This window comes from Brassica oleracea, chromosome C4 (assembly GCF_000695525.1).
Source record: "Brassica oleracea var. oleracea cultivar TO1000 chromosome C4, BOL, whole genome shotgun sequence".
Taxonomy (NCBI): domain Eukaryota; kingdom Viridiplantae; phylum Streptophyta; class Magnoliopsida; order Brassicales; family Brassicaceae; genus Brassica; species Brassica oleracea.
Genome location: NC_027751.1, coordinates 30,651,972 through 30,665,417, shown reverse-complemented (window position 1 = coordinate 30,665,417; position 13,446 = coordinate 30,651,972). Strand labels below are relative to the sequence as shown.

The window sequence follows — 13,446 nt, the reverse complement described above, 5'->3', positions numbered from 1 at the left end:
CACGTCGGTGGTCTTCAGGTTTTCGTGGAGAACCAGTGGAGATCCATCGCTCCCAAGCCTCAATCATTCGTGGTTAACATCGGCGATACCTTCATGGTAATTAAGTTAACATTTTTTTTTTAAGTTAACATTTTCTTTACGTAAGAGCCAAAGATTTTGACATTTTGTATGTGTATCCAAAACTCATATATAAGCGTGATTCAGAATCTCATAATGATGAGAATGATTGTTTTTGTACCCACTACCCATGAGACTCAAGACAAAAACTGTCTCGTGTTTTAGATGTGGGTCGCTTTATTAGGATGGTGGAATACATTTCATCGAAAATGTATCCCTGGTATACTCCTAGTAATTTATATATATATGGACTAATCGAGTTATTACAAATTGGTTTTGTGTTGACATAGCATCAAGTAAAAATATATCCAGGTAGTATACATATGAAATATTTTTCCTGAAACTTATCATGCAAGAAACTTTGAAGAATATTGAAAGTCTGTATCTTCTTTTATAGGCGTTGACGAATGGAATATACAGAAGTTGCTTGCACCGAGCAGTGGTGAACAAAGAAAGGGAAAGGATGTCATTAGCATTTTTCTTATGTCCACAAATGGACGAAGTGGTGAAACCACCGAAGGAGCTACTAGAAGTGTCCGGCCAAAGGCTGTATCCTAACTTTACATGGTCCATGTTTCTTGAGTTCACGCAGAAGCATTATAGATCCGACAAGAACACTCTTCAAAAGTTCTCAGACTGGCTTAGGAGCAAAGAAGTTATCGACAACAAACTTGCCGGACAAAGTTAGAAAGAGACTGAGAGATAGTTAAAAAAAAAAAACAAATTGAAGGGTTTGATAATGTTTTAATGGAAATTTCAGTTAATGTTTTCTGAGCATCAGACAGTTTATCTATAAAGAATAGTAACCAAGCAACCAACCGCCTTAAAAACAAGAATCCCAAAGATTAGTATGAGCTAACCAAACAACCAACCGCCTTAAATAACCAGAGCATCTACTGTAAGTCTACAATTTATGTTGTTTTGTCTCCAAAACGTATCCATGAATATATAAGAATATAAAAAAACTTAGATCCCTTGTATCTCAAGTGATAAAAGAGTATGTAACTAAGAAGAGACAGCCCTTGACAAAAGAAAAAGGTTTCAATCGTACGTGTTCCATTAAAGGACGCATTTTAACTGAACCGAATCCAATAATTTAGATAGGTTAAAGTTACATCTTAGAGCATGATTATCCTAAAGACCCACTTTAGGTCTCTTAATCATTTTTAAATATTAAATGTTAATTAAGAGACCTAGTAAAGAGACACCAACATATTAATGTTCCAATGGGAGTTTCTTATTTATGGGTTCTTACAAAAAAAATAACAAAAACACATGTTAAGGAAGAACATGAGAAAAAGAAGAAAGAACAAACATATGAAAACATCAATGTAGACAATCCAAGTTAATATCAAACATTCATTCATATTCATAGACAGAGAGTGATGAAAATATAATAAAGAAACTGACTTGAAGGGTGGATTTGCAGTGAAAGCTTAGACATTAAACTATAATCATCATGCGTGGCCAACAACTTGCACTTTTGCTTCCTACAAATGTTAGTAACTGATGAGCCAAAATGTTGAAAAGGTTTCGAACTATCTACTGATCTTACTGATCTCATGTCTGTGCTAAGTTTATCTAAAAGTCAACTTAGCAATCCATCGAGTAAGATGATACCTTGGATCGAAGTGGAGCTTGTTGTAAGAACGAGGACATTCCTCAGCGTTATCATACAACGTCCTCAAGAAACTAACAAAAACAAAGCATTAATCAAATACAAATCTTTTTCAATTAACTCATAAAAAAGACTTTTGGTAAGAGAGAGAGATCATCACCAGTGAAAATAAGTCCTGCCTCCAGTTCGAGGAACATGGAGAAAGAAGAGCAGATCCTGAAGCGAGCGTTTGTCTATGTTAGGAGGATGTTCTTCACGAGATGAAGAAGTATCTGCCCACCTCTTCAACCTCAATGATCTTAGACCCAGCTAAGAGCTGCATCACGAGACCAGAAATGACAATAGGAGTGATACCAAGCTCCATGACGGTACCACGGTTGGAAGCAAGAATGAGTTGGGAGATTGAACAAGATGCTTGAGCTTGTGCTTCCTCTTCTCAAGCTCTGCTGGTGGGTTAAGTAGATCGATAAAACATATACCTTGATTCTCGCAAGGCATTACTTCAAAGTGTAAAGTAGTACCATAAGAAACGAAAAAAGGCATTATACCATAAGATCAGCGTGGGTTTCACTGGCGGCAAGATCCCACAAAACGCATCCATGCTCTTTCCATGCCTCTTCCACTGATGAACTCGCCTTGTCCTTCTCCTCGGAAGTGGATTCGTTATGGTTACCTCCAATGTCCATGTTCTCTGGATCACCCTTAGAAGCAGCATCCACAAACTCATCTCTAAACCGAGCTTAAACCGCATTGTTGGCCTTCATATGCCTTAACTCAGTGCTTTGATCACATTCTTCACTTACAGAATCGACTGGAAGGAGTTTTCTTATCAGTGAGATTACATAGCTAGGATCAACTGTAGTATCAAGGTCGAACAACTGCCAGAAACATACAAAGATTACAACTTTCAATCCAATCTACATAACCCATGATTAAAAAAAAGAGTACGAAGAAACTACAATTAAGCTTAGTTTCTACAATTAAGCTTAAAGGGAGATTATCGAGAGCAAAGAGTCACGGCGTAGATTTACCTCATCAGGTGGAGGCGGAGGATGATGCGAGGGACAACCAATTTCTGGTTCTTCTTATCTTCTTTCATTAGAATCAAGTTCACTTCTTTGCTTTACTTCATCATCTTCCTCAATTGAAGCTCTCTCTCTCTCTCTCTCTCTCTCTCTCTCTCTCTCTCTCTCTCTCTCTCTCTGCCCTAATCAATTAAGCAATCAAGGTACCATCTGTTTCGAAAATCGCCGCCGGGAATAGGAGAACAAAGAAAAAAAGAGAAGAGAGTCCGGAGAACGACGTGTGTCCAGAAGAGACGGTCTCTTCTGTCTCTTGATCAAGAGACGTTCCTGAGGGTAATTACTATTTTTTATTTTCTTTAAATCCTAATATGCTAAGAGATTGGGCTTAAGGAACCCCGTTAAAGATGGCCTTAAGCAAAAAGCTCACAAAACTGTCACGTTCCAAACCTCATACTGGAGAGGGGTTGCTGCTATAACTTCCGCCACCCGGGTTCGATTCGCTCTGGGAGGGACTATTTACATTGCTTGGGTTCCCGGTAAAGAAGTGAAAACACCTTTTTTTTTACCAAAAAAAAAAAAAAAATCATACCGGAGAGGATGCACACAACTAGCTTTTGATTTTGATATATCAAACCATAGATATTTTTAGGGGATTGCCTCTTATCCTCCGAAGTTGAGATTAATTCTAACAGTAGTTGCCATTAATAATTTGGAGATATTGTTATATCAACAAAACCCACATGTCTAAGACCGTGACAAGAGAGTAGAGAAGCAGTTACGTATATACATTACATATATAGGTGGCAAAAAAAGGTTGCGCCATGAGTTAAAAAAAAAATTAGATCCCTTGTATCTCAAGTGATAAAAGAGTATGTAACTAAGAAGAGACAGCCCTTGACAAAAGAAAAAGGTTTCAATCGTACGTGTTCCATTAAAGGACGCATTTTAACTGAACTGAATCCAATAATTTAGAAAGGTTAAAATAACATCTTAAGCAAAAAGCTCACAAAACTGTCACGTTCCAAACATCATACTGGAGAGGATGCACACTTCGAGCTCCGGCCACAGCGGATTTAACATCCCTTCCGTTGGGGCGCTCGACCCCCTACAGGGGATAGTTGGGAATGTGACTGTCCAGATACCAGAGTTATCAAAAAAAAAAAAATAATAAATAAATGTATTATGAAAAAAGAATATAGAGTTATTTGTTTATAGTTACTTTTATTTGCCCAAGAATTATAACCAAAACTCCAAAAGAAAACCCCACATTAACAACTATTATACAACACTCTGATTTTTAATTAATATTCTTATAACTTTATTCGCTCAAGATATGATACAGTTTGTAATGCATTTTTTCCTGTAAAAAGAGGCGATCTTAATTTATATATGACTGCCTATTTGTATTTTAGGGTCAAGACAAGAGAACAAAATACAGAAAACAAAAGAATGGCCCATCTAAATAATTTTCCTGGTGGCTTCTCATGAAATGTATTTGCTGATGATTCAGCTATACATCAAAACTCGATATTCGACACATCACACACTAATATCTTTTTGTTTGCTTCCTCCTTTGTGTTGACAAGATTATCACAATACTTCTATAACTCACATATGTTAAGAAGAAATTACGTCTTTGTGACTTGAAAAGTTATGGAAAAAGCTTCTAAACATTTAGTTTAATCATCCAGAAACAGTATCTTTCATTTCTAAGCACACCTCACCTCAAGATGTCCAATGATTTCAACTCTTTTCTCCAGTGATGTGGCGGAAAGGAAGAAAAAAATAAAAATAAGCCGAAAAATATGTTTCTTATTTTTGTCTCTAAATCTATGTTAGATTCGGCACAGAGTAGGGGCCTGGGGTTGTACCAAGTAAAGAGACAATGTGTTTTTTCTTTGTTATCTTCTTGTATTGTTTTACCTTATAGCCGGTGTTATTAAATTATAGTTTCTTGAAGTATTTAAATGAAATTAAACCTCCAAAAGTACTAAATAAAGTGAAACAACTCTATAGATTAATCGTTTTAGAGAAATGTTTGTAATTATTTTTGCTTTCTACAACACGAACCATGATGAATTCATTGACAAAAAAAAGTATAGATGATAATGGTACTCACTCTGCATCATAAAGTTAAAAAAATTCACTTGTACTATATGAAGTATCTATTATGATTGTTCTATAATTACTTTTATTTTTCCGACCACTATAAAAGTAACATTAGATAAGAAATCTATTATGATTGTTCTATAATTACTTTTATTTTTCCGACCACTATAAGAGCAACATTAGATAAGAACTCCAAAGAATTTCTTAAACAAAAAAAAAATTAATATTTTAATGAATTATAATTAAAAATTAAAAGTTAATTATAAACAAAAGTTCAATCAATCTATTTTTTTTTTTTTTTTTTGTAACTGGCTTTGATCAATCTATTGTTTACAAGTGTCATACATAGTTTTAGTGGAGCTTTAGAAAATCAAAATATTTTTTGTCTATTTTCTCTCTTTTCTTTTGATTATTTTTTATTCTTTTATTCTAAGAAACACACTTTAAAAAATTTCGTTGGAGGTGTTCTAACAACAAATAATTATAATACAAAAGTCTGATGCGTTTTATCATTTCTGAAACTGAACCCTCAACAGATAAAATTTATGTAACTAATAATAAACTATATAAACGTTGACAAAAAAAAAACCATATAAACATTTAGAACATCTCCAAAAGAAACTCTATAATTTCAAATATAGAGTTTTTTGCTTTCCAAAAAGAAACTTCAAAACTTTAAATTTAGAGTTTTAAGAAATGAAACTTCATATTTGAAGTTTTACTACTCAAAACTTCAAATTTGAAGTTTCATCTTTTTATTTGCATCTTGGTCCTTATAATTAATTATACATCATATTTTTGATTTTAAGTATTTCTCATTCATAGTTTTAATCTTTAAAACTTTTATATATTTTAAATATTTCAAATTTATTTTTATAAATTAAAACTTTACACATAAAAGTGTTTTTAAAAATAAAAATAAGATTTATAATATTTTAAAAGTAGAATTAGACGACAAAAATATTACAAAAGAAACTCAATAAATGTTTTTTAAGAAGATATATACATGAATACATAATTATTACACAAATTTAAATATTACAACAACACTAATAGTCTAATAAATTTTCTCTGGAACTTCTAAAATATTGTCCAAACAAATTTTGTATAACCGAAAATTGAGCATTAATAAAATAATTTTATGTAATAATGTGGCATTTTTCTTGTAGTTTAATATTTAATTATGTATTTCTATTTATAATTTTATATTTTATTGTAAGATTTTATTAATTAATATTACTATCATATTTTAATATATGTGCTAGTTATCTACAAAAGTTTTATGGATATCTATTAATTATGACAAATATAAAGAGTATAGTGTAAATTACAAATAATATTGAAGTTAAATTTTAAGTTTTGTTTTTGGAGAAAAAACACTTTAAAATTTTAAATATAGAGTTTTGCAAACTTTATAATAGAGAGTCTTTTTTGGAGATGCTAGTTTTAAGTAACTGCGTTTAAAAAGAACGGCACGTGGAGGTAAGGTGAGCGAAGATCAACCTCCTTTTATGAAGGCCTACCAATGGCCCATCAATGAGCTCCGGTTTCCTAAAGAGAGGCCCGCGTCACATGCATCTCTTCTGTCTTCTTATTCTCTTTTTTTTTGTCGTCATTGTCTCTTTCAAATACTTACAATACACCATTTTATGTAGAGAGAGTTTACATAAAAGGGTGCTTTGAAGCAATTACTACTGGAAGATTTGTAAAGTAATCCTGCAACTTATTTTTTTTTACAAATGAATGTTGAGACTTAAGAGTGGAAAAAGGTGGGATTGTAAAAATAAGTGTTTTCCTAAAATTAACATAACTCTCTAGTGGTTATCATAAAAAAATATAGAAAAAAGTTTTTAAAAAAACGCGCTAGAGAGAGCGGTCGAACCTCTGGCCTTGTGGTTAAGAGCCACATGCTCTAACCAACTGAGCTATTCCAGCTTGATATATATATAATAAATAATTATTTAAAAAAATTAAAAAATTAAAAAAATAAATATTTTTTTTTATGTTTTCGAATTATACTTTTTCAGACTCAAACTTTTAAAGCATTTTTAATAGAATTATCTTACAAAAATTTCCCGTTTTATTTATACTTGGATCTTTCTTTCATGAGAGAGTAGTAATCTTTTGCCCACCTTACAAAAATCAGTATGGTGTAAAGTTTTTCTATGTTCGAATCATTAAATGATTCAGGTTGGTTGGATCCTCCGCACAGATTTGGTCTTTCTTGTCGTGTTTTGATGGTGGTCTGAAGAGTGTTTGGAACTAATTGTGAGGGATTTCTTGCTCTAAGAATTTTAAAGATAGATCCAATTTCTCTTCGGTAAGTAAATGTACATTTTATCGCAGGGAGATCCGTAGGACTAGGTATAATCTGTTTGGTTTTTGATTTTTCGGTTGTAGATATACATAAACTGTTCGGTTATTTATGAAATTTGGTTCGTATTTCAGTGTTTGGTTTGATTGGGTAATAATATTGTGAATTGACTAATATTCGATAAAATTTGTTCCAACTCAGATCTGGTTTTTGAATAATTCAAATAAAAAATTCAGAATTTTTTTGTAGTTTTAAGATGAAATATCAAATAGTTAAGATAAATTAAAATATTTTCAGATAAAATTTGTGGGTGTACACCGTACGATTGCAAGTATTCAACCTGATAGCATAAAGAAAATTTAATATTTGAAACGTCGTGTTTTATTGGGCCTAGTTTAAAAGTCTGTTAAGGCTACATTTGAAACCCGTTTAATCTGCAGGATCAAGAGAACCTTGAGGAGGAAGGTGCACTATAAACACAACACGTGGAGCAATAAGCACCGTCCGTTTAAAAATGTATCCGTTGCTGTTTAAAGATGCAACAATACATATATATAAAAAAGCGTATATATCAGAAGGAGATGTTTCCTCGGTTCTGTCACTTCTTAGGGTTTTCTCCCAAAAGTTTATTTCTCGAAATTTCTGGAGATAACTCTTTTTCAAAGATTTTCACAAGCAGAGAAGTTGACGACATCCTTAAAATAGTATGTTCTCTTTCTCTTCGATTTCTCTTGATCGTGAATCTGTTTTGTTGGGTTCCGTTGATGCGATCGATTGGGTTTTGCGATTTTGTTTTAGGGTTTCAAATTCCCGTAATCGTTCATTCATTTATTGTTGTAGTGATCCTGGAAAGCGCTTGAATCCGTATGGAATAATCGTTGAGGTAACGTCTCTGTCTACTACGCAAATTGTTTTTGTTATTCTAATCTTTGAGAATCAAAGACGAACATATCTGACAAGTTTGCGTGGAGATGATTGTATGTATTTTAGCAATTGATATTTTGATTTCCAGTTTTACTTAGAACTTGATCGTGCTTTAGGTCTGGGCTACTTAAATGTTTTTTGTTATGGATGTTATCTGTATCTTTGACTTGAAATTGGTTATTTAAAGTGATGCCTATATACATATGTTTCTTTCTTGCGCTGATTGCTTGTATATTGGAGAATTGCTGATCACTTTAGCATCTCTCTCTGTTTTTGTTTTACAGAATGTGGATGTGGAGAAACCATCATTGACAGATTGAACAGCTAAAGAAGTAGCAACATAAAACAGATAAGTTCTCTCATCTACTGTCAGACTCTTACTTTTCTTTAAGTTCTATGAAATTCCAAAAAGATCAAAGGCAGGCATTAATCTAATAGTGTTCTGCCAGAATCTTATTTGGAGACATTGTCCCGACTCCCTATTGCGTGAGGCTTAGACCCAGAGGAAATTTAAACCATGACCCTTGGTTTGGTAGTGCACGTCTATGCAAGAGATGTTTGGGGGATGGAAAGTAAAACACACGGCTTTTCAAAAACAACCGTCGGCTTAAAAAGGTCTTTTGACAAAGATTGTGATTGGAATCTGTTTTCATCGCATTAGTAGTACCCACGGCTTGCCAAAAAAGGTCTTTAGTACCAACGGCTTAAAAAGAAATCTTTAGACAGAGGCTTAAAAAAAAAGTCTGCTTACAAGAAAGTCTTTTGAAAGAAAATGACTATGTCTAAGGCTATGACATCGTTGGAAGGATTCATCAACACAAAGGATCAGATTTGGTTTTGAACTTGTTGAATGGAAATAACGATCACAAGTCATGAAAACTAATTTTCCCGAGTCCCGTTGCGTGAAATGACGATCACAAGTTACTCAAATGTGATTGGAAAATCTTGCTACCCACGGCTTTACTAAGGGGTTTTAGTACCAGCGGCTTAAAAAGAAGTCTTTAGACAGAGACTGTGATTGAAAACGTCTTCATCACATTAGTACACACCGCTTGCACAAGAAAGTCTTTTGATAAAGACTGTGACTGAATATGTTTTCATCACGTTTGTACCCACGGCTTTCCAAAAAGGTCTTTAGACAAAGACCTTTAACTACCAACGGCTTTAAAAGTCTTTAGACAGAGGCTTAAAAAAAGTCTTTACCCACGGCTTGCAAGAATGTCTTGACAAAGACTGTGATGAAAATGTATTCATTACATTAGAGTACCCACGACTTAGAAAAGACCAATGGCTTAAAAAAAAAATTTAGACAAAGGCTACGAGATCGTCCCAATGGCTCTAAAACAGTATTGGTTGGTAGTGCATGTCTAAGCAAGAGACGTTTGGGGGGGATGGTAAAGTGAAATATGCTTTAGTACCCACGGCTTTACAAAAACAACCATCGGCTTAACAAAATGTCTTTAGACAGAAAATGACTATGTCTAAAGGCTATAATAAGATCATTGGAAGGATTCATTAACACAAAGGATATGAATTGTTTTTGAACTTGTTGAATGGAAATAACAATCACAAGTCAGAAAACTAATCTTGCTACCCAGGGCTTAAAAACAAGTCGTCTTTAGACAGAGGTTGTGATTGAAAAAATGTATTCACTACGTGAGTACCCACGGCTTGCAAGAAAGTCCCGAGACAAGGACTGTGAATCATAAAATTAGTACCACATGGCTTGCAAAAGGTCTTTAGACAAAGACTGTGATTATAAACGTTTTCAGCGCATTTGTACCCACGGCTTTGCAAAAAGGGTCTTTAGACAGAGACTTTGATTAAAACATCTTCATCACATCTGTACCCACGGCTTATGAAAAGTATTAAGACAAAAGGCTTGCCAAAAAGGGTCTTTAGACAGAGACTGTGATTGAAAACATATTCATCACATTTGTGTACTCACGGCTTTGCAAGGAAGTCTTTAGACAAATACTGAGTGAACACGTCTGCATCACACTAGTACACACTGCTTGCAACTGTGATTGAAAACGTCTTCATCACATTAGTACCCACGGCTTGCCATAAAAGGTCTTTAGGCAGAGACTATGATTGAATACGTCTTCATCACACTAGTGCCCAAGGCTTACAAAACTACCTACGGCTTATGAGTTGGTTTAGACAAATATTGGTACATACGACTTGAGAGAATCGAAACCGGATCCATTGTTCGGGGATGCGAAGTATGACAAAACTTAGTACCAATGTCTTACCAAACAACGTTTTAGACAGAGACTGTGATTGTAACCCACGGCTTATAAAAGGTTGGATTCATCAAGTACTCACGGCTTAAAAAAAATGTAGACAAACACTGTAAATCTAAACCAGATCCTTTGCTTACCCACAGCTCTATGATGCAAAGGATGTTTGAGGATGAAAAGTGTGACAAATTTTAGTATCAACGGCTTAAAGAAAAACAAGTCTTTAGACAGAGACTGTGATTGTAAACGTACATTGCGTTAGTATCCGCGGCTTACAAGAAAGGTAAAAGAATGTGATTGTAAAATTATTCATCACATTTGTACCCACGGCTTGCAAGAAAGGTCTTCAGATAAAGACTCTGATTGAAAACGTCTTCATCACATACACCCACAGCTTCGCAAAAAAAAAAAAAAATCCTTAAGACTGAATGTGTTGCATGGGATCAAACGACCACAACTTAAAAAGATCCTCTAGACAAACAAAGACTAGTTGGATGGATAAAACGACCAGCGACTTTGCAAAAAAGTTTTAGACAAAGCTCTGAGGTCGTTTCAATGGCTTAAGAAAAAGGCTTTGAGATGACTGTGATATTATTCATTAGCTCACTACCTACGGCTTAGAAAAGGTCTTAAGACAAAGACAATGGTTTTGAACCTTTTGGATCGAAACAATGACCACCTGTTATGAAGAGTCATTGTAAATTCTTGCTAGCCACGGCTTGCGAAAAGTACTAAGACAAAGGCTGGTAACTGAAAACGGATTCATTGCATGAGAGAAGTCTTCAAACGAAGTCTCTATGAATCAAATGATGTTTTCATCACATTAGTCCCGAGTCCTGTTGCGTGAAATAACGGTCACAAGTCATGAGAAGTAAACTCACGGCTTAAAAACAAGTCTTTAGACAGAGATTGTTTTCATCACATTAGTACCCACAGCTTGCAAAAAAGTCTTTTGACAAGGACTGTGAATGAATATGTTTTCATCACATTTGTACCCACGGCTTTCAAAAAGGTTTTTACACAAACTGTGATTCAAAACGTCTTCATCACATTTGTACTCACGGCTTCGCAAAAAAAAAAGTCTTAAGACTGAATGTTTTGCATGGGATCAAACGACCACAACTTAAAAAGATCCTCTAGACAAATTACTAAGACAAAGGCTGGTAACTGAAAACGGATCCATTCTTCAAACGAAGTCTCTATGAAGCAAATGATGTTTTCATCACATTAGTCCCGAGTCTCGTTACGTGAAATAACAATCACAAGTCATGAGAAGTAATAAACCCACGACTTAAAAACAAGTCTTCAGACAGAGACTGTTTTCATCACATTAGTACCTACGGCTTGCAAGAAAGTCTTTTGACAAGGACTGTGATTGAATATGTTTTCATCACATTTGTACCCACGGCTTGCAAAAAGATTTTTACAGAAAGACTGTGGTTGAAAACGTCTTCATCACATTTGTACTCACGGTTTGCAAAATAAAAAAGAAGATATTTTGACAAAGATTGTGATTGAAAACGCCTTCATCACATTTGTACCCACGGCTTGCAAAAAAAAAAATGAAAATGTATTTTTCACAGTAGTACCCACGGCTCAGAAAGACCAACGGCTTTGCAAAAGAATTTTTTTTTGACAAAGGCTATGATATTGTCCTAATGGCTCTAAAAAAAACTATTTTAGTACCCACGGTTTTACAAAAACAACCATCAGCCTAAAAATGTCTGCAGACAGAAAATGACAAATGCTTCGGTTTGAGAGAAGTCTTCAGATAAAGACTCTAAAACTAAACCAGATCCAATGCTTACACACAACTTAAAAAATTTAGTACCAATGGCTTAAAAAAAAGTCTTTAGATAGAGACTGTGAATGAAAAGGTATTCATCACATTAGTACCCACGGTTTTCAAGAAAGTCTTTAGACAAAAGACTGCTTGAATTCGTCACATTCGTCACATTAGTACCCATGGCTTGCAAAAAAAAGTCCTTCGACAAACTGTGATTGAAAACGTATACATCACATTTGTACCCACGGCTTTGCAAAAACGTTCGAGACAAAGACATTAAGTGAACACGTCTTCATCACATTAGTACTCACGGCTTGCCAAAAAAGACATAGACTGTGAATGAAAACTTCTTTCATCACATTTGTACCCACGACTTTGCAAGAAAGTCTTTAGACAAATACTGAGTGAACACGGCTTTACCAGTACCCACGGCTTGGAAAACTTCTGTACGATGGAAAAACGACCAACTTCTCAGAAAACGTTCAAGGCAAAGACTATGAGTTTAAAAAACGTTTATAACCCACGGCTTATAAAAGGTTGGATTCATTAAGTACCCACGGCTTATAAAAAGTTTAGACAAAGATTCATACGGCTTTACTATATAAGGCTTTAGAAGAGTCTAGACAATATATTTCTTACCCACGGCTTATGAAGGTCTAGACAACTATAACCAACGGCTTACAAAGAAACCTTAGACAATATTGCTCCCCATGACCCGCGGCTTAAAGAAGTCTTGAGACAGAGACTATGTACCCGAAAACTAATTCTTCACATCAACCACAAGGCTTAAAAATCACTAGACAAAGAACAAACAAAAAGATCAGTTTAAAACAAAGAGCAAAAACAGACTCCTTACTAAAGTTAAGCCTTGTCAAAGCTTTTAGAAAAAAGACTACACGCCAAGTTTTTGGCTTGTTGGATGGTAAAAACGACCAACAACTTAAACCAATTTCAAGATAGAGACTAAACCAAATCGAGTTTTAGCTTGTTTGGATGGTAAAAACGACCAACAGCTTAAACCATGTCTTAAGACACTATGAACCAAAAATTGATTCCTCACCTCACTATGTACGGCTTAGGAAGTCCCTATACAAAGACTTATGTCATAGTTACTTCTTACAGGGTAATAACTCACAAGATAACTTTTTTTTGAACTTAAAGACTAATTAGTTATGATTTCCTCAGGTTTTGTATGTGCTTCAGAAGACTCAGAGATGATTTCAAGTGTATCAGATTTTTTTAACCAGGTATGTGCTTTTCAAACTTGTTTGTTACTTAGTCGATACATTCAATTATGAAAATCACAAGCA

At 34.4% G+C, this 13,446-nt stretch overlaps 2 long non-coding RNA genes, 1 other non-coding gene and 1 pseudogene across 4 annotated transcripts; 2 read left to right on the top strand and 2 right to left on the bottom strand.

Moving 5' to 3' along the window:
• Positions 1-805, top strand: part of LOC106338634 — a 6,198-nt pseudogene extending 5,393 nt beyond the window's left edge.
• A 546-nt stretch (positions 806-1,351) lies between these two features.
• On the bottom strand, positions 1,352-3,044 carry LOC106341110. Of its 2 annotated transcripts, none has more exons than XR_001269563.1 (5): positions 2,767-3,044; positions 2,284-2,613; positions 1,896-2,181; positions 1,738-1,809; positions 1,352-1,607 (listed from the first exon to the last, which is right to left on the bottom strand). It is a non-coding gene; the product is annotated as an uncharacterized LOC106341110 (long non-coding RNA). The 2 variants fall into 2 exon arrangements; XR_001269564.1 differs by having other exon boundaries at positions 1,896-2,178.
• A 3,686-nt stretch (positions 3,045-6,730) lies between these two features.
• TRNAK-CUU lies at positions 6,731-6,804 on the bottom strand. Its single transcript has one exon. It is a non-coding gene; the product is annotated as a tRNA-Lys (tRNA).
• Positions 6,805-7,802: 998 nt separating this feature from the next.
• Positions 7,803-9,550, top strand: LOC106340406. Its single transcript, XR_001269384.1, has 3 exons — positions 7,803-7,887; positions 8,024-8,066; positions 8,392-9,550. It is a non-coding gene; the product is annotated as an uncharacterized LOC106340406 (long non-coding RNA).
• The last annotated feature ends 3,896 nt before the right edge of the window (positions 9,551-13,446 follow it).